The sequence below is a fragment of the Mustela lutreola genome, chromosome 4, assembly GCF_030435805.1.
Source record: "Mustela lutreola isolate mMusLut2 chromosome 4, mMusLut2.pri, whole genome shotgun sequence".
Lineage (NCBI taxonomy): Eukaryota > Metazoa > Chordata > Mammalia > Carnivora > Mustelidae > Mustela > Mustela lutreola.
In genome coordinates, this window is record NC_081293.1 from 143544596 (window position 1) to 143568044 (window position 23449).

At 36.6% G+C, this 23449-nt stretch overlaps 1 long non-coding RNA gene across 1 annotated transcript in view; it reads left to right on the plus strand.

Moving 5' to 3' along the window:
- LOC131829455 (uncharacterized) overlaps window positions 1-23449 on the plus strand; it is a 70060-nt gene that overhangs the window by 39956 nt on the left and 6655 nt on the right. The window contains exon 2 of the long non-coding RNA XR_009352859.1: window positions 3848-4041. This is a non-coding gene — a long non-coding RNA (uncharacterized LOC131829455). The remainder of the gene's footprint in view (window positions 1-3847; window positions 4042-23449) is intronic.

Consider the following 23449-nt stretch of genomic DNA (forward strand, 5'->3'; position numbering starts at 1 on the left):
AGAAATTATTTGGGCATTTTGAAATAAATGTCCTTCTGGGGCCCAACATGTCTCTTTTTTTTTTATATTTAATTTTTTATTTTTTATAAACATATATTTTTATCCCCAGGGGTACAGGTCTGTGAATCACCAGGTTTACACACTTCACAGCACTCACCAAAGCACATACCCTCCCCAATGTCCATAACCCTACCCCCCTTCTCCCAACCCCCCTCCCCTCAGCAACCCTCAGTTTGTTTTGTGAGATTAAGAGTGACTTGTGACTTGTCTCCCTCCCAATCCCATCTTGTTTCATTGATTCTTCTCCTAACCACTTAAGCCCCCATGTTGCATCACCACTTCCTCATATCAGGGAGATCATATGGTAGTTGTCTTTCTCCTCTTGACTTATTTCGCTAAGCATGATACGCTCTAGTTCCATCCACGTTGTCGCAAATGGCAAGATGTCATTTCTTTTGATGGCTGCATAGTATTCCATTGTGTATATATACCACTTCTTCTTTATCCATTCATCTGTTGATGGACATCTAGGTTCTTTCCATAGTTTGGCTATTGTGGACATTGCCGCTATAAACATTCGGGTGCACGTGCCCCTTTGGATCACTACGTTTGTATCTTTAGGGTAAATACCCAGTAGTGCAATTGCTGGGTCATAGGGCAGTTCTATTTTCAACATTTTGAGGAACCTCCATGCTGTTTTCCAGAGTGGTTGCACCGGCTTGCATTCCCACCAACAGTGTAGGAGGGTTCCCCTTTCTCTGCATCCTCGCCAGCATCTGTCATTTCCTGACTTGTTGATTTTAGCCATTCTGACTGGTGTGAGGTGATATTTCATTGTGATTTTGATTTGTATTTCCCTGATGCCGAGTGATATGGAGCACTTTTTCATGTGTCTGTTGGCCATCTGGATGTCTTCTTTGCAGAAATGTCTGTTCATGTCCTCTGCCCATTTCTTGATTGGATCATTTGTTCTTTGGGTGTTGAGTTTGCTAAGTTCTTTATAGATTTTGGACACTAGTCCTTTATCTGATATGTCGTTTGCAAATATCTTCTCCCATTCTGTCAGTTGTCTTTTGGTTTTGTTAACTGTTTCCTTTGCTGTGCAAAAGCTTTTGATCTTGATAAAATCCCAATAGTTCATTTTTGCCCTTGCTTCCCTTGCCTTTGGCGATGTTCCTAGGAAGATGTTGCTGCGGCTGAGGTCAAAGAGGTTGCTGCCTGTGTTCTCCTCATGATTTTGATGGATTCCTTTCTCACATTGAGGTCCTTCATCCATTTTGAGTCTATTTTCGTGTGTGGTATAAGGAAATGGCTCAACATGTCTCTTTTTTAAGTACACAAGAGGCTATGCAAACTCTAGAACCACTCCAAACTGTGAGGCTGAAGGGTGAGCATGTTTTCAAGATGAAACACAAATGCATCCCCATGGGTAATCAAATCAGCTTTGGCACTTGAATCTAAAGATTGAAAAAGGATAATCTTCTTACAAGAATAAACAACAAGAAGTTGTACACATTAGTAATTTGCCTCAAGGTATTTCTTCCTTCATATATAATCTCAATTATGTCTTACAAATGAAATTAATGAAAAGAATATTTGTTGGATCTTAAAGCTCTATTTGGTTGACTACTTCTTTAAAAACTTTATAAAGAAGTTTAAAGGCCCACAAATAATGCTCCAATTTTTTTTTTTTTTTTTTTTTTTTTTTTTTGCTTTTAGCAGGAACAAGTATTCAGTTTGTACTTGTGTGGACCTCAGCAATATAAAGGTCTTTTCCTTTTTGGGGAAGGAAGCTTTTTATACCCTCGATTGACTTCACAAAAAACAATCTGGGACACAAATGTAGGTAATTTAAACTAGTCGTTTGGGTGAAAATCTCCCTGTCTTCATTTCACTCAAAATATCACCTAAATGTAATCTGAACCATTTAGAGTAGCTCTACTTAAACCGTGTTATGTTTTCAGTAGTAAAGACTGATAACTTGATAGTTCCCAAGGGTTTGATTCTTACAGTTTAAGTACAGAGTTGACATTACATGCTATTTTTCTGAAAATCCCTAGGGCTATTTTAAAGATGAGATAAGTAAAGATGTACAGAGCTGTTCAAAAATATGTGGGTATCTTCAAACCCAGTACTATCAATCAACCTTCCTCTAGGTCTATTCATTCTCACATTAATATAATCTTTCCACTTAATTAATCTTTCCAGTTAATATAATCTTTCCACCTCAAATTAAGAGAAGATAATGAAAATTTGGCTTCAAATTTCTAAATATTTATATATGTATATATTAATTATACTCTGAATTTGCCATTAAAAAAACACTAAGTAAGTATTATTTTTTGGAGGTTCTATGTTCATTTCTTCATTATCTAGCTTAGAATTTGACTTTTATTAACAGCAAGGCTCTTAATTCAGGCCACCATAATTTATCCTCTGGGTAAGGCTCCCCTCCCTAACTATCTCCCTAACCTCAGTCTCACTATTCTTCAATACATCCTTCCCACAGTTATCAGATTGATCTTTCTAAGGGGTTTACCTCTCCATCACTGCATAAAAATACACACTGGTCCTCAACAATACTCCCTCATGACAAGACTTCATATCCCTACTTCTCTATCTCAAACCTGAAATTCAACTACACTGAAGAGATGACAGGTATTTTAAAGATCTTGAGGTCACTTGCACTCTCTCTCCTTGCTCTCTTGTTCTCTCCCCCACACACCACTATCCCTCAGACTCATAGGTTTAGACGTCCTCACTCATTTTTTAGTACACACTAAAGTGACACTCTTAAGAGAAATCTTTCCTGTCCTCTTGAACCCCTCTATCAGAATGCATACCTAATCCATTTATCTACCCTAGCACTGGACTAGAGACTGCTGATCAATATAAGTTCACTAAGTGAATTGAATGAATGAAAAAAATTTTAAAAAAAATCAACTCAGCAACTTTAGAAACAAGGAAACTGAGAGGTAGTTTAAAGAGACCTAAGTCCACTCTTCGAAAACAAAACAAAGCAAAGCAGCATTATAACTCAGAACAATTATCAGTGTTCCTTCCCCTTATCTTGATAGCAGTTCCTAAAAATTCTTACTATCAATAACATTAGTTTATGACTAAAACTTAACTACATAAAATAGCCTGGTAAGAATAAAATGCTCTTTTTTTTTTTTTTTTCTTTTTATCTAAACAAAGTGTGTAATCTAGAACAGTGAAGTTTGAATTTAGTAGCTTCTGCCCCATGCCTGAGGTAAAGAACACAGCTTTGGGGACTACAACTGAGTGACAGCCCTACCTATGAAGTAACCAGGCTGCCCACTTAGCCCTCTTTTCCATGATTTCTAAAATACTTGGTTTTTCCTGAAAATTTTTTTTTTTTTTTAAGGTTGGAGAAGTACAGCCAGCTGGCTAGAATCTGCTTCCCATGTGTTCTTAATAACTTTTATTTCCCTAAGGACTAGCCTATGCTTCTCAAACCTGGCTACACATGAGAATCACCAGGGTAACTTAAAAAAAAAAAAAAAAAAACAAAACAAACAAAAAAAAAAACACCAATGTGTGAACCCATAACCAAAGATTCTGATTAAATTGGTCAGGGGTGGATCTTGGTCAACAGAGGGTTATAAACCTCCCATCTGATTCTAATGTGTGGCTAGATCTGACCATCTTTACTTTTCACTTTTTCAAGTGAAATACCAGAATGGCCTGACCTTTTATTTGATCTGCACATCTTTTCTGCACACAACTTCCAGGGCGGGGGACGCTGCATGCTCAATACATACTGACCTGTCAAATGGGGGAAGAACGATGCATTTGAAAATACTATTCTTTCCTTCTGTTTTAGTTTGGAAATGCGGCTAGACAATTATGTTTTGAGGACCAACTGGAAGAGAAGAAATCATTGTATACTTTACCAACAATGCGTGACTCTGTCTTGAAAAGAATATACTGGAATCCTATTCAGCCCTGATTCTGAAAAACCCTCTCTCCACTCCAGGAGGCTGAGGCACGTGGTCCAAGAAAATGAGTAGAGAACAGGTAACCGATTCCCCTAATTTTTCTTTAATTCCCGGTATGTTCTTACTAAATTCCCATTGCTCTCAACTCTCTGCTCTGAAATAGGTCCTGCATCCATGCTAAATGTTAAAAAGGTACTGCTTCGTATTAACAAAAGAGAAGGAGCTACACTTCGCCTAACAATAGAAGAGATGATAGTATTTCACTAATAATAACCAGAGACAGAACTTTAGTGCCTTTTGATGACTGCCTAGTTAGTGACGCTTGAGACATGAATTTTGGGGTTAGCGGCGATTAAGGGAAAGGAGATTGCTGCTAACGAGCCAGTGATATTCAGAGGGTGCTGGCCACTGAAACCTATGTATTCCGAGGGCTGGTGGCCAATTTCAGCAATGAGTGAACTGATAGTTAAAAGAGGACTCTGGTTGCAAATTAAATGTACTAAGGGTTTGGCTTAATGAGCGAGCATAGGCTAGAATGTGCGACTAAGAGAGAAGAGAAAATGACCAGCGTGATTCCGGTCGTAGCAGCCGGCCGGAAGGCGGAAGCGGGCTAATCCGTGGGGGGCAGGTCGCCGCGGGGCGCCTGCCTCGCTTCCGTGACCGCACGCGGCCCGCTTGCCCCGGCCGACGACCACGACTGCACCAGCAGCCCAGAGGCCTACCTGGCGCCCAAGAAGTTCTCACGGTCCTCCCCGCTGCAGCTTCTGCACGCCTTCACCCACATCTCGGCTGCTGTGGAGTGCTCCTACGGCCCCGGGATTGGCACGCTCCCGGGACACCTCAGGGGGCACTTCCGCCTGGCGCGCTGCCCGCTGGGTTGGTGGCGGGGGGGGGGGTGGGGGGGGGGAGGAGAATCCCCCCGCCGGAAGCTGGCCTGGGCGGCTCACCGTCGTGGGCAGGGCTTGGCGGCCCCTGGGATGGCCTCAAAGGAAAGCACTGAAGGAATGGCCCCTGGGCCTGGCGGAGGGCAGCCCGTGTCCTGTCTACTCCCCTGTCAGCCGCCACCGCCTCAGCCCACAGCATCTCACCAGCGTCCGAACCTGCTGCTGTCCTTGCTGACGACGCCCCCTTTCCATTCAGACAAAGGTGTCCAGACCCCCCAACAAGGGGACCGCAGGGGCTGCTGTCTGTCCACCTCCATCGCCCACAAGAAGTATTACCGTGACTCGCAGGCCGCAGAACAGGTGAAGTGAGCCAGCCGACACATTAGGTGCTGAAGCCCACTTTTCCTGCGCCAACCACGCTATGCAGAAGCGAGGGCCGGGCTTACCCACCCTTGAGGAGATGGGACAGCCTTCAGGCCCAGACTGTTGGTAAATCGGGGTCCTAGGAACCTCACCAAGCAGAGGCATCTGCGGAGCTGCCCACTGCAGCCCCCACCTGAACCCTTGGCACTTGAAGACGTTCAGTAGGATGAGCACAGCCTCCACGGCCTGGAGTTGAAGGAGCAACCTGTGGGCAGATCCTGGTGACTTTCTGGGCCCCGGGAGTCCTGGCTACATTCCGTTGGAATTAGTTGGGGGAGATTCTCCAATATCTATTTGAAACATAGTTTGGGTTCACTAAAATAACACTGTCCTTAAAGAGGAAGAATAATAGAGTTCCAAAATACAGATACATATCTATGTCCTTTGATTTTCTTTTGGTTAAAAAGAGGTGTACGCTTGGATGGACAAGTTTCCAAGGAAGGCTTTTCACCCAAGAGACCAGACTCTGGAAAGAACTACAGGTATATGTGATGCAGGAAAAGCGAGAAGAACTTAAGGACCAGGAAGGCATTTTAAAAGTTACTGATACTTCATGTCAGTTATTTCTTTTTATATAGTATAGATCAGAATATTCTTCCCCTGAACAAAAATATATTCTGGGTACTTTTAAAAGGCTTCATGTATACACTGGTTAAGAAGAAAAGAAAGAAATGTTGTCATTTTAAGGAATTATGATAATGATGATTGTTAATGTTTATGTGTCAATGCAATAACAAATATTATATGGAAGATAATGAATTATAAAAATTTCATAAAATATTATCATGCTTATCATATGGATAAGTTAATGTGGGCTTACTTGATTAAATCACAAGTCTAAAGTCTTATAGATGAAATGTGGTAGATGATTTTAACCACTCGGTTTTGTTATACTTAGAGGAAAACTTGTCTCGATTTCTGGAATTAAAGAAGTAGAAAATTATTCAGACTGTGGCAATGCAAGCCATCTGAGAAAAGAGAGTCAAGGAGTGTGGCTTTCTGAGAAACATTTAATCATAGCTGGTGTTCTTGGGAAGCCTAATAGAGACTGTAACAAAAATTTAACGTGAAAAAAATTTTCTTGACTTCTGTGGAGGGTTGATCAAAAAAAAAAAAAAAAAAAAGATAGGGCACCTGGCTGGCTCAGTAGGTTAAGCCTCTGCCTTCAGCTTAGGTCATGATCTCAGGGTCCTGGAATCGAATCCCGCATCAGGCTCTGCTCAGCAGGGAGCCTGCTTCCTCCTCTCTTTGTCTGCCTCTCTGCCTACTTGTGATTTCTCTGTCAAATAAGTAAATAAAATCTTTTTAAAAAAAGATAGATGAGAAGACTCTTTTAGTAATTAGAATGAAATAAAGATTGGACTTCAGTTATGGTTTCAATATTTGTAGAAGTTGGTAGAGGAGAAAAGGTTATAGGCTACTCTAAATTTTAAGACTAGTGGACTAAAAAATTATGGTGCCAGTGGGAACAACAGGAAAATGGAAGTGTCCATTTTTTGATGACAGAAAATAATTCATATATTATTGGAGGTAAAATCAAATTGTGAGGAAAGATATAAGATTGATCTTATTCAAGTGCATTATCTACCTGCTCTGTTCTAGGCTGGCCTTCTGAGTATGTAGCTCAGAATCTCAACATCAAATATATACTTTACCTTGGTCTTGTTCTTTGGGACTGTGTCTTCTCATCCCTTACTCTTATTTCAATAGCTGGTAGTATACTAGGTTATACTCTGATAACCTGTCTTGTTGAAATATCATCATTAGATATCTAACTAATTTCCAGAGACTAGCAGTTTCCAGTAGGGCTAATTCTACCTGGGCTGTAGTCCAGCTGTATATTTTCTTTAGTTCCCCCACATATACAGAATTCCTTGATTTTATTTAATAGAACAGATGAAATTTACTGCTATAAATCTGTACATTAATAGCCAGTATACCATCATCTTTCCTTTCTCTTACTTTTTAAACTGGGAGTCAGAAAAAGGGAAATCACCAATAACCTCACAATTTTTCTTACTAAACATAAGAAAGTCACTCTCATATTTGACTTGGTCAAAGCCATCCCTCATAAGTAACCACTACTGAATTTGCTAAATATGTTTTTCTGGCTTCCATGTATTTATACATAGGCACAATATTCACTTTGATACATTTAGTATATTCATTGATTGGTTTCTTAGTTTACAAATTGGAATCACACTGCACACATTTGTTTGGGACTTTTTTACCCACTTAAAAATTATAATGTGTGGATTTAAAGGTCAATACCTCATTCTCTTTGATAGTTTTACTAAACTTTGAATGGAGGTACCATGATTTTTCCCCCTCGTTTTATTGTTTACTGACACTAAAACTGCGAGTAATGTTTGCAACAAATATTGCTCTGCATCAGAGTGTCAGGGAGTGTATATTTGTATGTATCTGTGCTATCATTAGTATAACTGAAGTATAAACTCTTAGGCGTTGAATTATTGGTGCAAAGAATAGGCTACTTTAAAAATTCAATACATATTCCTGGATTACCCTTCAAAACCCACATCTACTCACACCAAATATTTATTAGTGCCCCTTTACCACACCCTGGCCAGCACTGAACATTACTAACTTTTCAGTGTAATTAAATGGCCTTGTTTAAAAAGTTTAATTATATTAAATTAATGAAGATGAGGGTCTTTTTATTTTTGATGGCTATTTACCTTTATTACATTAGTTTTCAACTTCATTTCCTTTGTCATTTTATTTGCTTAATTGTACTAAATTATTTTGGAAATTGTTTACTAAGTTTTATGTCACAGATTTTTATTAAATATTATATTTAAGAGCTATTCTTTATTAGTAAGTTGCTGACATCTTTACTTTGGTATAATTTATTAAGATTAAATTTATTCTTCTGTTTGAATATATTTTGAACTTTATGTCTTAAGTAATTGTTCTTGGAGTGATTAAAAATATATTAAAGCAGCCACAGTTGATTTCTTTTTTGGATTATAATTAAGCAAAGAGTACATAGAGAATTAGATTTCATTTACCCAAATGTGCATATTACAACAAACTCACAACACACACATGCTAGACTTTAAAAACATGTAAAAATATGTCAGCCATGCTGTCTGCTCTTAATCACTGCAGTATGTTAAAGGAAATTTTTAAAGTACTTAGCAGACATAATTGAAGTTTAGATTTAAAAATTGAGATTATACTTGCCAGACATATTGTTTTATACAGTTCTTCACATGTTATATTTTTAAGGCACAGCTGATTTTTAGCATATTTATGGGACATGTATAAACAAGTATATCCACTATGCTCTCTCCCTAAAATATATTGTTTCAGGACTTTATATTGATTATAAATATAATAGTTATTATAATGGGAGCTTAGGACTAGGTTTATAGGCAATAATCAGATTGCAGTGAACATGTTGTTAAAAATGAGAACTGAGGAATTAAAAAAATAAGTAGGAAATGAGAAGTATAGTTGGAGACAGATGCTTAAGGATCAAATCCTGAATTACTAAGTGAATCAAGGTAAATGTGTTTATACAGGGAAAATTTCCTTCATTCATTTTCTCATCTTTCTTTCAGCCCAGTCTCTCTTCATTCCTCTAGGACAATGAAATCAGTAAATAGAGTTGAATAGGTCTCTGTGCATATATGAATAGGACTCTATACCATTCTTTTATTTTTTTCTATGTGTAAATTAGATCAGCTAGATACTTCTTTCACCAGTCATAATTTTTGTTCATAAAGAAGGTATCTCTAAGAGAGTGTCAGAGGAGATAATTCTTGGTGTCAGAAAATTATAGCCAACACAAATGTTCACTGTCTTCTAAGTGAATAGTTTGTATGCAATCAGGTTAAGCATTATGTACATTAGAATCAATATATGTGAATTGATGAATGAATATCCAGTATTTACTGAACACATATAATATGCCAAATACAATGATGAGCCAAACAAGAAAGTTTCTCTCATGAAACTCAAATATATTTTAACAAAAACACATTTCAATTTGTTTTATAACAATATATAAAGAATATAATTGTATGGTATAAATAATGGGCTTTGGGTTCTCAGATAGCTAGATTCTTATCCAAGTGTTGCCACTTACTAGCTCTATAACCTTGCGCAATTTATTTGACCTCTTAATTATGTTGTCAGAGATTATTTCCTTCTGTTATTCCAAAAAGTATAATGGGAAGAACACTGAGTTAGAAGTAGCATTATGGCTTGGTTTCCACTCCTACCTACCCTCTCCAGGCTTCAGTTTCCTTACCTGTAAAAAAAAAAAAAAAAAAAAAAAAAAAAAAAAAAGGAGATTTAATCAGGAAATTTCTTAAGCCTCTTCCATTTTTTAAGACACAAAGAATCTTTGTCTTCACACTCAGTTTCATATTCATAAAGTAAAATTAGCTTTCTTAGTGTTCCCTCATTCCTTTATTTTTAAGTTCTCTTGTAAGGCTGTAGTTTAAAATCAAGGAGCAAAATATGTTGGAAGTTTTAAAGTTTCAAAATCATTTATTTACCAGAAAAAACCTTTGCCATTAGCTTTCAAACATGATAGGAGTTGTTTTAGGAAACACAGTCCACACTACAACTTATTTCCCAAGGGCTCTGTAAGAAAGACCTCTCCTAAAACTTACATTTTTGGGAAAGGTGGAGCTGAACTCTCATCTGTAGAAAACATCTGTCAGAATATATGACTCATTGCCAGAAGCCCTCTTTTGGAATCTTTTCTTAATAACAACAATGTATAACAAAAAGATGCTTTATATTTCAGTAATGCCTTTATTTAGACCACCTTTCCAATCCATTTATAAACATGTCTAAGAAACACAGGCTATGTCTAGACTATCAAACAAAAAAGGCACCAAAATTGAACAGGAAGAATGTTACAATATTAACTGCTGTTATTCAGTAGTCTGAATATTCACATAAGTTTACTCCATTGATAATTTTCATAAAGACTAGAAAAAATTTCAAATTTTACGGCAGCAGATTTCATTTAAATTGTTCTCAATAGATTTAGACATATGTAAAACATCTTGCTAACTAAGATTAGTGCTGGTTGCTCAAAGAAATGTAGAATACTCAGGGTTCACCCACATTAAAAGATAAAAATCAAGCAAGAAAGTCTGTCAAAATCTTTTACCCCTGTTTAAACTGCATTAGCTTCTAATTATTGAATTAGATTAATTCTTTATATAGTCAAGAAAAAATTTGTTTTTTAGGTATAGGACTTGCAAATACTTCCCCCGGCCTTTTCTTGCATTTGTTTTTATAAGTATCTTTAGAAAATCAAATGTTTTATAATTTTAAATAAATTTTAGAAACAAATTATTAATTTCAAAAATAAAGTCTACTGAGATTTGGATTGGGATTACATTGAATCTAAATAAGACTTTGCAGAGAATCAGTGTCTGAACAATGCTGAATTATCCAAATTATGAATGTATGATATTTCTCCATTTCTCAGATATCTTATCCCAGGTGGGTTTTATAATTTTCAGTGTATAGAACTCACATCTCTTCTGTCAAAATTCTACCTAAATATTCCATTTATTTTACATTATTATAAGTGGCATTATTTTCATAATTTTAATTTCCGATTGTTCACTAATAAAAATATAATTAATTTTATAAATTGATCTTGTATCCTTGCATTTTTGTTAAATTCATTTACTTGTTCTGATAGTTCTCTTTGTAGATTTTGTAGGGTTTTCTACAAATATGATTGCCTTTTATTTCTTTTTCTACTGAGTACAGAGGCTAGAATATCCAGTTTAATGTTGGATGGAAATAATGAGAATGTGCCACCTTGCTTTGTTCCTAATCTTAAAGGTAAAGCATTCAGTCTTTCACTATTAAGTATAAGCTACTAGTCTTTCATAAATGTCCTTTGCCAGGTTTCAGAGATTTTTCCCATTCTGGATATTTGAAAGCATTCAACTAGACTTCACAGAGAACATGGATATGAAACTATTACTTAGAGGCAAAGAATAAGGTATAAAAGCAAAAAGAGACCACAGGCAAGCAGCAGGTGTCTGAAGCACATTCCACAAGGGAGTTCCCCAGGGCCATTATTCATATACCACACATGTACCATCCTATGTCTCCATCTTGAACAAGCTGATTGTGCAAGGAATTTTGGCTTCAAGACAGTTCCCTGGGAATCTTTTGTTGACCACTTAACTGGTCAAGCAGTCTTGTCAAAGTGGTTATGCCAGTTGCAAACATCCCTAAAGCAACTGACCATTACGGTCTTCAGGAGAGTTTCAGACCTTAAAAACAACAACATGCAATATTCTCTGATGCCTTAATATGGTCTGAAAGTCACAAACCAGACATTCAGGTATCCCTAGTAGTAAACCAACTCATTATCTCATTGGAAGTTCACTTCTATTCTTAGATTGCTGAAAGCTTTTTTTTTTTTTTTTAATCAGAAATGGATGATGTATTTTGCTAAACAATTTTTATGCACTAATTTAGATCATGTGGTTTTGCCTTTTTAAGCTGTGAATAAGGAGAATTACATTGGTTAATTTTCAAATCTTAAACTGAGCAGGCATCCCCAAGATAAACCCTATTTGGTTTATTTTCAGATTTGATTTGCTAAAGTTTTATTAGGAACTTTTACATCTTTGTTCATAAAGGATATTCATCTTTAGTTTTCTTATAATGTTTTGATCTGGTTTTGGCATCAGGATCATAATGAGCTTAGAGTTGGGAGGAATTCCTTTCTCCTCAAATTTCTTGAAGACTTCGGTAGAATTGGTATTATTCTCTCCTTTAATGTTCTGTAGAATTTTCTAGTGAAGCTATCTCATCTTGGATTTTTCTTTAGGGGAAGGCTTTAACTAATAATTCAATATCTAAATGAAACAAGATGGGATTGGGAGGGAGACAAACCATAAGTGACTCTTAATCTCACAAAACAAACTGAGGGTTGCTGGGGGGAGGGGGTTGGGAGAAGGGCGGTGGGGTTATGGACATTGGGTAGGGTATGTGCTTTGATGAGTGCTGTGAAGTGTGTAAACCTGGTGATTCACAGACCTGTACCCCTGGGGATAAAAATATATGTTTATAAAAAATAAAAAATTAAAAAAAATTTTTTTTGGGAAAGAGCATGAGTTGGAGGTAGAGGGGTAGAGGGAGACAAAGAGAGATGATCTTTTTCTTTCTTTTTTTTTTTTTTTAAGATCTTATTTATTTGACAGAGATCACAAGTAGGCAGAGAGGTAGGCAGAGAGGGGGTTGGGGTGGGGAAGCAGGCTCCCTGCTGAGCAGAGAGCCTAATGTAGGGCTTGATCCCAGGACCCTGGTGATCTGAGCCAAAGGCAGAGGCTTTAACCCACTGAGCCACCCAGGCACCCAAGAGAGAGATAATTTTAAGCAGACTCCATGCCCAGCACAGAGTCTGATGTAAGGCTCAATTTCAGGATCCTGAGATTATGATTTGAGTCGAAAACTTGATTAACCCAGCCATCCAGGTGCCCCTTCCTTATTACCCTTTGAATGTGAATGACGTTCAGAGGGATAACATTCCTAACTTTGTCTATTTTGCTTATCAATCAGGTTGGAAGTTTATCAGTTTTATTGGTATTCTCAAGGAAACACTTTTCACTTTTATTTTTTCATATTGTTTTTCTATTTCCATTTATTTCGACCTCTCACATTTATTATGTCAGTTCTTCTGTCTCTTTTGGGATTCATTTATTAGGACTTTGTGTTTCTTAACATAGAAAATTAAAGTATTAATTTGATAATTTTCTTTTTATAATTTTGTTTCTAAGTACAGTTTTAACTACATCCTAAAAAACTTGATATGTTGTGTTTCATTTTTATTCAGTACAGAATACTTTCTAATTTATTTTTTCCTGTGTTCTTTGACCCATCGATTATTTAAAAATTTGTCTTATATTTTCCAAATACTTAGGGATATTCCCAGTATCTCATTGTTATTGGTTGCTAATTTAATTCCATTTTGGTCAAAGAACACCCTTTGTTTAATTTGAGAACTTTTAATTTAAGACTTCTTTTCTCCTGAGCCAAAAGGCTCAGAATATAGCCTTTCTTGGTAATGCTATTATGTACTTGAAATGTGTACTTGAGGAGCACTTGGGTGGCTCAGTTGGTTGAGTGACTAATTCTTGGTATGATCTCATGGGTTGTGGGATTGAACCCTGCATCAGGCTTCATGCTCAGCAGGGAGTCTGCTTAAAGATTTTCTCCCTCTGCCCCTCCCCAAACTCCTATGCACACATGCACACTCTTTCTCCCCCTCTTAAATATATATATATATATATATATATATATATATATATATATATATATCATTAAAAAGAAATGTGTACGTGCCACTTCCAGTTGGCAACGGGAGAAGAATTAGGCACAAACAAGTCAGCTGCAGGAGACTGGGAGTAGGGGACAACAGTCGAAAAGGACTGCTGTCACAAGCAACTCCACAGTCTCACTTTTATTGGATAGAAAACAATAGCCAACAGAAGGATTGATGAAGGTCAAACGTTAGTCACGTCTTGCAGGCAAGCAATGAGGAGGATAAAGTTTATAGTTAAACAAGCATATTCAAAGGACTCATCTAACTAACAACGGGTGCTTCTGGGAAGAGAAAGGAGCGGTAACATAAAAGGGAAGCAGGTGGTTTTCATTCCACCCTGAGCTGATCCGGCTTCCCAGCTTCCTGGCTTCTATGAAGGGGCGGATTCCGTCCTGAGCGAGCCAGGTATCCCCGCTGCCCAGCTTCTGTGAAGGGGTGGTGTTCAGGCATCCCCAGCTGCCCAGCTTCACATTCGTATATCATCCTTCTCCCCAAAGACCTGTTGCCAGTATACGTTTTTCTTAAGGCCATATCTAAATGTGCTTGGCAACTAGTAAAATCCTCCAGGGGTTACAGTTTAAGTAACAAATTATTCCGAGGGGCAGCAGCATGTCCGTGAAATGAATTGTGGTAAATGGAGAGTTCCATAATTATCAGTTAGTTCATGTTGATTAGTAGCTTTGTTCATGTTTTTAGTATCCTTAAGGACAACATATTTGTTTTATTAGTCATTGAGAGAAGGATGCAATCTGACCCTACATGTGTGGGTTTCTCTGTATTTTTTCTTGTAGCACCATCAGTTCATTACCCATGTTTTTTGAAGCTCTGCTACTTTGCACATATACATTTAGTATCATAGGGCTGGACAAAATGATTCCCTTTATCATTATGAAATGACCATCTTTATCCCTTTTAATATTTAGTTTTGAAATCCATTATGTCTGAAATTATTATAGCCAGTTTAGCATTCTTTTCACTAATGTTAATGTGGTGTCTTCTCCTTTCTCACTAATTTTTACCCATTAATGGCTTTATATTTAAAGTGGGTTTCTTTTAGGTCATGATGGTTGGTATTTATCCAACCTAACAATCTCTGTCTTTTAATTGGAGTGTTTAGATCATTTATATTGAATGTGATTATTGATATTATTAATTAAATGACTTCCTTGCTATTTGTTTTGCCTTTTTTTTTTCTTCTTTCCGGTTTAGTATTTTTTTAAAAAGATTTTAATTATTTATTTGAGAGAGAGAGACAGTGGGAGAGAGGGAGAGAGAGAGAACAATTAGGGATAGGGGCAGAGGGACAAGCAAACTCCCTGCTGAGTATGGAGCCTGAGGCAGAGTTTGATCCCAGGACCCTGAGATCATGACCTGAGCCAACTCAGATGTGTAACTGCTGAGCCATCCAGGTGCCCCTCAGGTTGGTATTTTTATGATTCCATTCTATATTTGGGGGGGTTATTACCTGTAATTCTAACTGATAGCAGATAAGCATATGAAAAGATGCCCGATATCATGAGTCATTAAGGAAAAAAACACTACATTGAGATACCTCTATATACTTATAGAATGGGTAAAATTAAAAGGTCAGATAACAACAAATATTGGTAAGAAAGTGAAGGACTCTCATGCATGGCAGGTAGGAATACAAAAGTTGTACAGCCACTTGAAAAAACTGTGTGGAAATTTCTTAGAATGTTAAACACACACTTGTGTTATGATCCAGCCATTTAACAACTAGGCATTTATCCAAAAGGAAAAAAGCAGATGTCCATATTAAAAACTGTACACAAATATTCACAGCAGCTTTATTCATAATAGTAACTTGAAAAGAGAGTTCTCATGTTTTTATCTAGTGTTTTCAGTATTTAACATGTCCAGACCGATATAATTGTCAAAGCCCAATTTCATTTAGAATCAGTGCTCTCTCTACCTCTCCCTTGTTGCACCTGTTCAGGTACGGAGCCTGCAGTGAAAAGGGGAATGGGCTTTATTTTTCCTATTTTCCAACCATGGTTTCTTTTCTTCTCTATCCCCCACCCTCAGTTTGCTAACTCACATTTCTATCTTATTCAGGGTAAAAATTTTAGGAAGAAAAGGGAGGAAGGGGGGAGGAATGTTTTTACTTACCTAGTACTGTTATGATCTTGCCTTAGCAAATGTTTAAATTTGACTGTTCTCTCTTGGAATGTTCTATTGTACTTTCGGTTACTTTGATGATAGCGGTTTTTGTTTGTCCTTTGCCTCCCCCCAACTCGGGCTCCTCCTTCATCCTTGGATTTCTGAAAGTGTACTCATTCGGTTGGGGTAATACCAAACATGCAAGTGGTCCGTTTTAAATCTATTCCTGGCCAGTGCTTTTTCATTTGGCATAGTGTAGATTACAGATCATATTCACTTATTATTGCAGGACACAGTGATGGCTATGTCATCTCTCTCTCTCTCTCTCAGAGATTCCTTAGGCACTTGTATGTCCTTCTCTCACTTCAGAGCATATATATTAGGTTTTCAAATGGTTAGACTAAAATTCCGAGTGACTTCAGTTAAGAGAGGATCATAGGGGAAGAGAAGAAAAAATAAAACAAGACAAAACCAGAGAGGGAGACAAACCACAAGAGACTCTTAATCTACAGGAAACAAACTGAGGGTTGCTGGAAGGGAGGGAGGTAGGGGGACAGAGTAACTGGGTGATGGGCATTAAGGAGGGGATGTGATGCAATGAGCACTGGGTATTATATAAGACTGATGAACCACTGACCTCTACCTCTGAAACCAGTAACATATTATATGTTAATTAATTAAATTTAAATTTTTAAAAAAGGAAGAATAAAGTATCATTCTTGCTTTTCTGACTCTGAATAGAGGGAAGGGGAAAAAGTGTCATAGCAGTTCACAGATTTCTGTAATCTACACTATGCCAAATGAGAAAACGCTGGCCAGGAATAGATCCTGAACAACCTTGAGAGATTAAAAACTCCTGAGCTCAGCCTGAAAGGGGCTGCCATACAGTCTGTGTTTTATCTCCAGGAGTCCACAAGTTTCTCAAGGTGAAAATCAGAGGAAAATTCTGTCACGTTTCTGGCAGGGTGTTGTGGAGGGCGGAGGGAGGTCGGAATAACCAACTGGAAATATGCTTATAGTATTCAGTCCCTTATAAGAAAGGTCTGACCTCAAAGCAAACTACTTCACCAGCAATATTGTCATTCACAAGTGAAGAAGAAATAAAAACTTTCTGAGACAAATAAAAATTGGGGGAATTTGTTGCCAGTAGACCTGTTTTGTAAGACATGTTAAAAGTTCTTCAGAGATACAACAAATAGTATAGATCAGAAACTCAGATCCAAACAAAGAGAAGAGCAGGAGAGAACAAAATAAGGAGATTATGTGTGTGTGTGTGTGCGTGTACACGTGTACACGCACACACATTTTTTTTTTCAGTTGGAGGGATAGAGGGAGAAAGGGAGAGAATCTTAAGCTCAATCTCATGACCTTGAGATCATGACCTGAGCCAAAATTGAGAGTCAGACAATTAACTGTTTGAGCCACCCAGGTACCCCCAGAATACATTTATTTTTAATTATTCTTAATTACTTTAACAGACATCAGTTTATTTAAAATAATAATAGCAACAATATATTTGTGGATTATAGTTTATGGATAAGTGAAATGAATGACAGTGATATTGCTAGAGATGAGAGGGATGAATTGGTGGTGCTATTACAAGGAAACTACACCACCCATGAACATTATAGCACAATGCAAAAATGGGCTTTGATTACTTATAAATGTGTGTTGACATTCTACATCCTCTAAAAATTTTTTTTCAAGGAATACAATCAATATGCTAAGAGAAATGAGAAAATGGAGTCATATTAAATGCTGCACTAAACCAGAAAAGGGTTAAAAACCAGTAAGGGATAAAACAAAACAAAATCAGAACAAGACCCATGGAAGAAAATGGTTACAAATATCATAGAATTTAAGCTTTAAATAGGTTAAAAACAAGGGGCTTTTGAAAAATATGCCATGCTAGTACTAATCAAAAGAAAGAGTAATGATATTTAGTCCACATAAAGCATACTTTAGAGTAAGGAAAATCATCAGGGATAAAGGAGACATTATGTAAGCATAAAAGGATCAATTTTCCAGGAAGGCATAACAATCTTTAAAGTTTATGCACCTGAGAACAGAATGTCAAAATACTCAAGACAAAAGCTGACTGAACATCACGGAGAAATAGATATATCTACTACTTGTTATAAACTTCAACAACCCTCTACTGGAAACTGACCGCTCCAGCATGCAGAAAATCAGCAAGCATATAGTTGAACTGAATAGCACCACCAATCAATTGGATCTAATCGACACTTATAAAATATTTCATCCAACAGCATCAGAATGCATATTCTTTTCAAGCTCATAAAGAATATTCACTCATATAGATCATGTTCTTGGCCAGGTAACACACCGTAACAAATTTAAAGGAAGAGAATTCAAAGAAAGTATGCTCTTAGTCCACAATGGAATGAAAGTAAAGATAAACAACAGAATATAGCTGGAAATTCCCCCCAATATTTGGAGATTAGACAACTACTAAATAATACATTACCCAAATAAGAAATCTCAAGAGAAATTAAAATATATTTTGAACTAAGTAAAAATAAAAATACAGCACATCAAAATTTGTACAATCCAGAGATGACAATATTCACAAAGAAATTTATGGCATTGAATGCATGTATCAAAACCTGTACCCCTGGGGATAAAAATATATGTTATAAGAAAGAAAAAATTAAAAATAAATAAATAAATAAAGCTACACATCTCTAAAAAAAGAAAAAAAAAAGCTTTAAATTCAGAAACATGAGATTCCACATTAGGAAACTAGAAGAAAAGGGCAAATTAAATCCATGTAAACAAAAAATAAGAAATAAGAAAAACAAGAGCAGAAACAAATTAAATTAAAAGCAGGAAAAAATTAGATAAAACCAGTGAAGCCAAAAACTGGTTCTTTTAAAAGATCAATAAAATACATAGACATAGCCAGCCACACACACACACACACACACACACACACACACACGAGAGAGAGAGAGAGAGAGAGAGAGAGAGAGACAAAAGATACAAATTACTAGTATATGAAACGAAACAGGGGCCATTACTACCAGTTCCATCAGATACTAAAGGGATTATAAAAGAATATTATAAATAATTCTATGCCTGCAAATTTGATAACTTAGGTGAAATGACAATTTTTTGAATGGTACTGCTGTTCTGAAGACCACACTTGGGAAAACATTGCTTTAAATGAACTTAGACCACTATGATTTTTAAATGTTTCTGTCCTTTTTTATAACATCTTCTTCTTTAACGTTGAATTGCCATCTGCCACTTCTCTTACATCTTAAAACAACCACAAAAGCAAACACCTATAATAGATACCCATTTATTCATCATTTTTTCTCTCTCAGTTATCTGTTGGTCAATCTTCACTCTGGGATAGGAATCTCCCCAGTCATGGATGAGGAAATCCAAATACACAATGTGTATTAACAATTCTGTAACACAGGGAGATAATATTTTTGTAGATTTAGGAAATTAAATATCTCAAAATGATTTATTATAATAATCTATAGAAGACAGAAGACATATTTGGGAAGATCTATTTAATGTTCTTGCAACAGATAAAGAAAAACATGGCCTATATCCTTTCTAAAAATCTGACTTGATTATGTTACTGGATGGGAATCACAACAGAAGACTCGAAACTATGTTCTATTGGATTCTCCTATATAATCAAGAAGGCAAAATGCAATTCATCATAAAGGGTATGTCAAGAATTGTCACTGCAGACAGGTGTAGAGGAAGGAATGGCCACATCACTGAACTACATGGATGTGTAGGGTAGTACCATATTACAGAGTGCTTTGGGTGAAGAGCCAAGGGAAACAACTTCCTTAACTCTGTTGTTGTTACCAAGTCCCCCGGTAAAGTTTGCTACCAGATTCGGAAGTCCAGTGAAATATAACTGGGTAAAAAATAATGTCACTTATGTCTCCTCAAACTTAGCTCATATATAAAATATATCATTCTAATAGTGATATTATCTAGCATGTGTCAATTATGTCTAATCTGCTTAGTCATGCATATTATGGTAAATAAAATAGAACATTTATTCCATAGTTATCACTAAATAAACTCAATGATAAAACTCTTGAAACGGTAATATATAATGTGATCACATAAAAACTATGCCAGACATAGTATGGAGAAATGGACATACAAGTTTTATGCAGATGAATAATAATAAAAGAGAAAATTTGGAGAGATCTCAACTGGGCCTCTTTCAGCTCTGTATGCTGACTTGGTAGGATAGCCAGAAGGCTTCTTGAGTTTTGAGGAGGGAAAGGGGATGTTTTGTCTGGGGTGGTCACTTAGGGTAATCTAGAAAGCTCTGTATATCTGAACCGGCCAATAGTTGTGAGTGACATAATCAGTGTGTATGCTGCCATCATGCATAGACTTGGTAGGATGCAAGAGCCATCTATGTCTCTAGACTTTAGGGTATCATACCAGTCACAGTGGACTGCCAGTTTATTCAGAAAGGCACAGATGCCCACGCATGTGGTTGATAGGGATACTTTTTCCAGCATCTCTCTGTATGCTTGGTGTGGTCCTGCCTCTATGCCTAGGATGTTGCCACAGGCAGACTGCGACTGAGGTGAGATGTTTTGATACCTCATCTTGGAATTGAAACTCCTGTTGCTACAGCAATGTTCTTCTGGCTGGGTATATCTGAACTGTCTATCACCCTCCCCTATAGGCAAGTAGGCAGGGAAAAAAATCTCTGGAACACAGCTTAAGTCCAGATAGTCTCTTCCTAGTAAGAACTATCTTAAACCCTCAGGTATGTGGGTTGACCAATAGTTACCCTGTCACCTCTAGAATCTGAGTGAACCAAACTCTCAGTTTTACCAGTAACTGGTTGAACAACTCTTTCAACCCCTCTGTGTCCTAGTTAACTCATGCAATCAAGGAATCAATAGCATTAGACAATAAAGATTCTGGAGCTAAAACTCCTGCTCTGGTATTTTCTAGTTGAGTGAAACAGACAAGTTATTAAACCCTTCTGTACCTCAGTTTCTTTGCCTACAAAATGGAGATCATGGTAGTTCCTACCTCAGAGAGTGAATATAAAGATTAAATAAGTCAATATATATTTAGGACAGAACCTGCTACATATAGAAACAGTGTAAATCTTTGTTACTATCTCTATTACTATTATCATTATCATCATGGCATTTTCCCCATAAAAAAAGTTGAAAAGGTTTGCATGTGATTATTGAATGCCTTTGTGTTCACTGGCCAGTGGGATCATGTAAAAATTACACCCACATGAAATTTTAGAAACACAAGCAAATAGAGAAATAGATAAGTCATGCAGTATGCAGATAACAGTACTTGAGTGGCATTTCAACATTTCAGTGGGCTATTATTTGCTCTTCTAACTTTACTGTGTTTTAAAAAAATGTTTAAATAAATGTGTCATTTTTAACAAAAATATAAACTTGAAAAATACTTATATCATAAAAAATATTGGTAACAAGTGATGGTAAGGATGTGGAGAAGATAACCATTATTTAACACATAGTGGCTAGACAATTGGCTAGGAAACACTTTTATCAAATAAATTTCTGGGGGTGCCTGAGTGCCTCAGTGGGTTAAGCCTCTGCCTTCTGCTCAGGTCATGATCTCAGGGTCCTGGGATCAAGCCCTTTATCAGGCTCTCTGCTCAGCAGGGAGCCTGCTTCCCCCTCTCTCTCTGCCTGCCTCTCTGCCTACTTGTGATCTCTGTCTGTCAAATAAATAAAATCTTAAAAAAATAAATTTCTAATGAAGAGAAATTTAAATTTTGAGAAGTTTAATAGAAAAGAGGAAAATGTATGGGGAGAAATAAGAAATCTCTAAATAAGAATAGATTTTATAAGGTTAAAACTCATCACAGTATTTTAGACTTGAGACAGGTCTTGTGGTTTCGTGGAGTAAGAACTTTGTAAATCTCCACAAAAACAACACATTATCAACAAAATCAATGCTTTAAGAACTCTAGAAATTAACGAAATGCTTCTCACAACCTGAATAGTGATTATTCTAGAAAAAAATACTGAACATCAGTAAAAATAGCGGAGTCTTTGATGTTTAACTTGGCTTATTCCCATCTCCCTGTCTACAACAATGCAAATTAAATGCACAATAAGGTATCATTTCACATCTACAAGGATGACTACAATAAATAAGAAAGACAATAACAAATGTTGAGGGAATGTGGAGAAGCACGCTGTGAGAATGGAACTGGCACACTTTGGACAGTGTCTGGCAGTTTCTCAAGAAGTTAAATATAAAACTATCATATGATTGAGCAATTCTCTCCTAAATATCTGCACAAGAGAACTAAGAACATATATCCCGAAAAGGACATGGTCATATTTATCTTATTCATCATATCTGAAAGTTGAAAACTGCCCGTCCATTGGATAGACAAAATAGGTGGATAGACAAAATGTGGCATATACATACAATGAAATATTATTCAGTAATAGAAATTATTGACATATATGATGTCATGAATACACTTTAAGACATTATGTTGAGTGAAAGAAGCCAGACACAAGACACCACAGATGGTATATTCTATTTTCAGGAAGTATCTAGAAAAAGACAAATATTTTAGAGAAATGTTTACAGAAATGGTTGCCTGAAGCTAGAAATAAGAAGGGGATTAACCACAAATGGGAAAAAGCGATCTTATTGGAGGACTACAAATCCTTCTAAAATGGATTTTTGTTGAAGGTTACACACCTCAGTAACATTAGTAATAATTACACCATATACTTGAAATGGATGTATTTTATATGTAAAATATACCCCCCCCAAAATTTTTTTACAAGAATATTTTAAACTAACTCCCACTCCCAGAAGTCAAGGAACATTTTGCTGGGCACATTCTGCGATCAATGACCTAGAAGCCTGATTGCACAGAGAGGCAGAGTCTCATGTGCTCATAATTTGCTATGCCTGATAGTCAGAGCAGGGACAAAGGAGGGGAATTTATAAAGCTACGTCTTGGGAGGATTTGAATGAAAAACCTATTGAAAAAATTGGTCTTTATTTAAAAAGGGAGTTCTGAGTGTGAAGTCACATTGTGAGATGATGAAGAGTTAAATATGTATAAAAAGATTTGAAGCCTAATTTAGGAAGCAGAAAGCAGACACATTTTTTTAAATGATAGAGATAGCTGAGTGGTCTTGGACAGCTCCATATAAAAAAGGAGCTATAATAACTCCCACACATATTTTCTCTTCTCCTGGATTTTGACTAAGTAAACATTCATGGATCAATAACCAAGGGGAAAACAAATTAGAGCTTTATTATTACAGTCAAGCATCATTTATTACCGAATCTGAACTTGGAGAAAATTCAAAATAAAAGCACAACTTTTGTTTATTTTATTGAATATTGTCTATTTTACCCTTCTCTCTCAACAGAGGGTAGCATATTAACTCTAGAGCTCATAACTATTTAATAAACAATTATTGAACAAGTATTATGTTCCACGTACTTTTCTGAGAACTTGGGATACAAAATAATCTATGAATGTTGCCTTCTTTGAGCTGCCACACTAAAGGGGAAAGACAACACACAAATAAAATATTAAGGATGTCATGTAGCAATGCTATAGAGAGAAAGAAACAGGAAACAAAGTTGCAATTTTAGTTAGGGTGGTCAGGGATGCCTCAAAGAGAAGGGAGGCCACTCTAACAAGGATCATGACCTTGGGC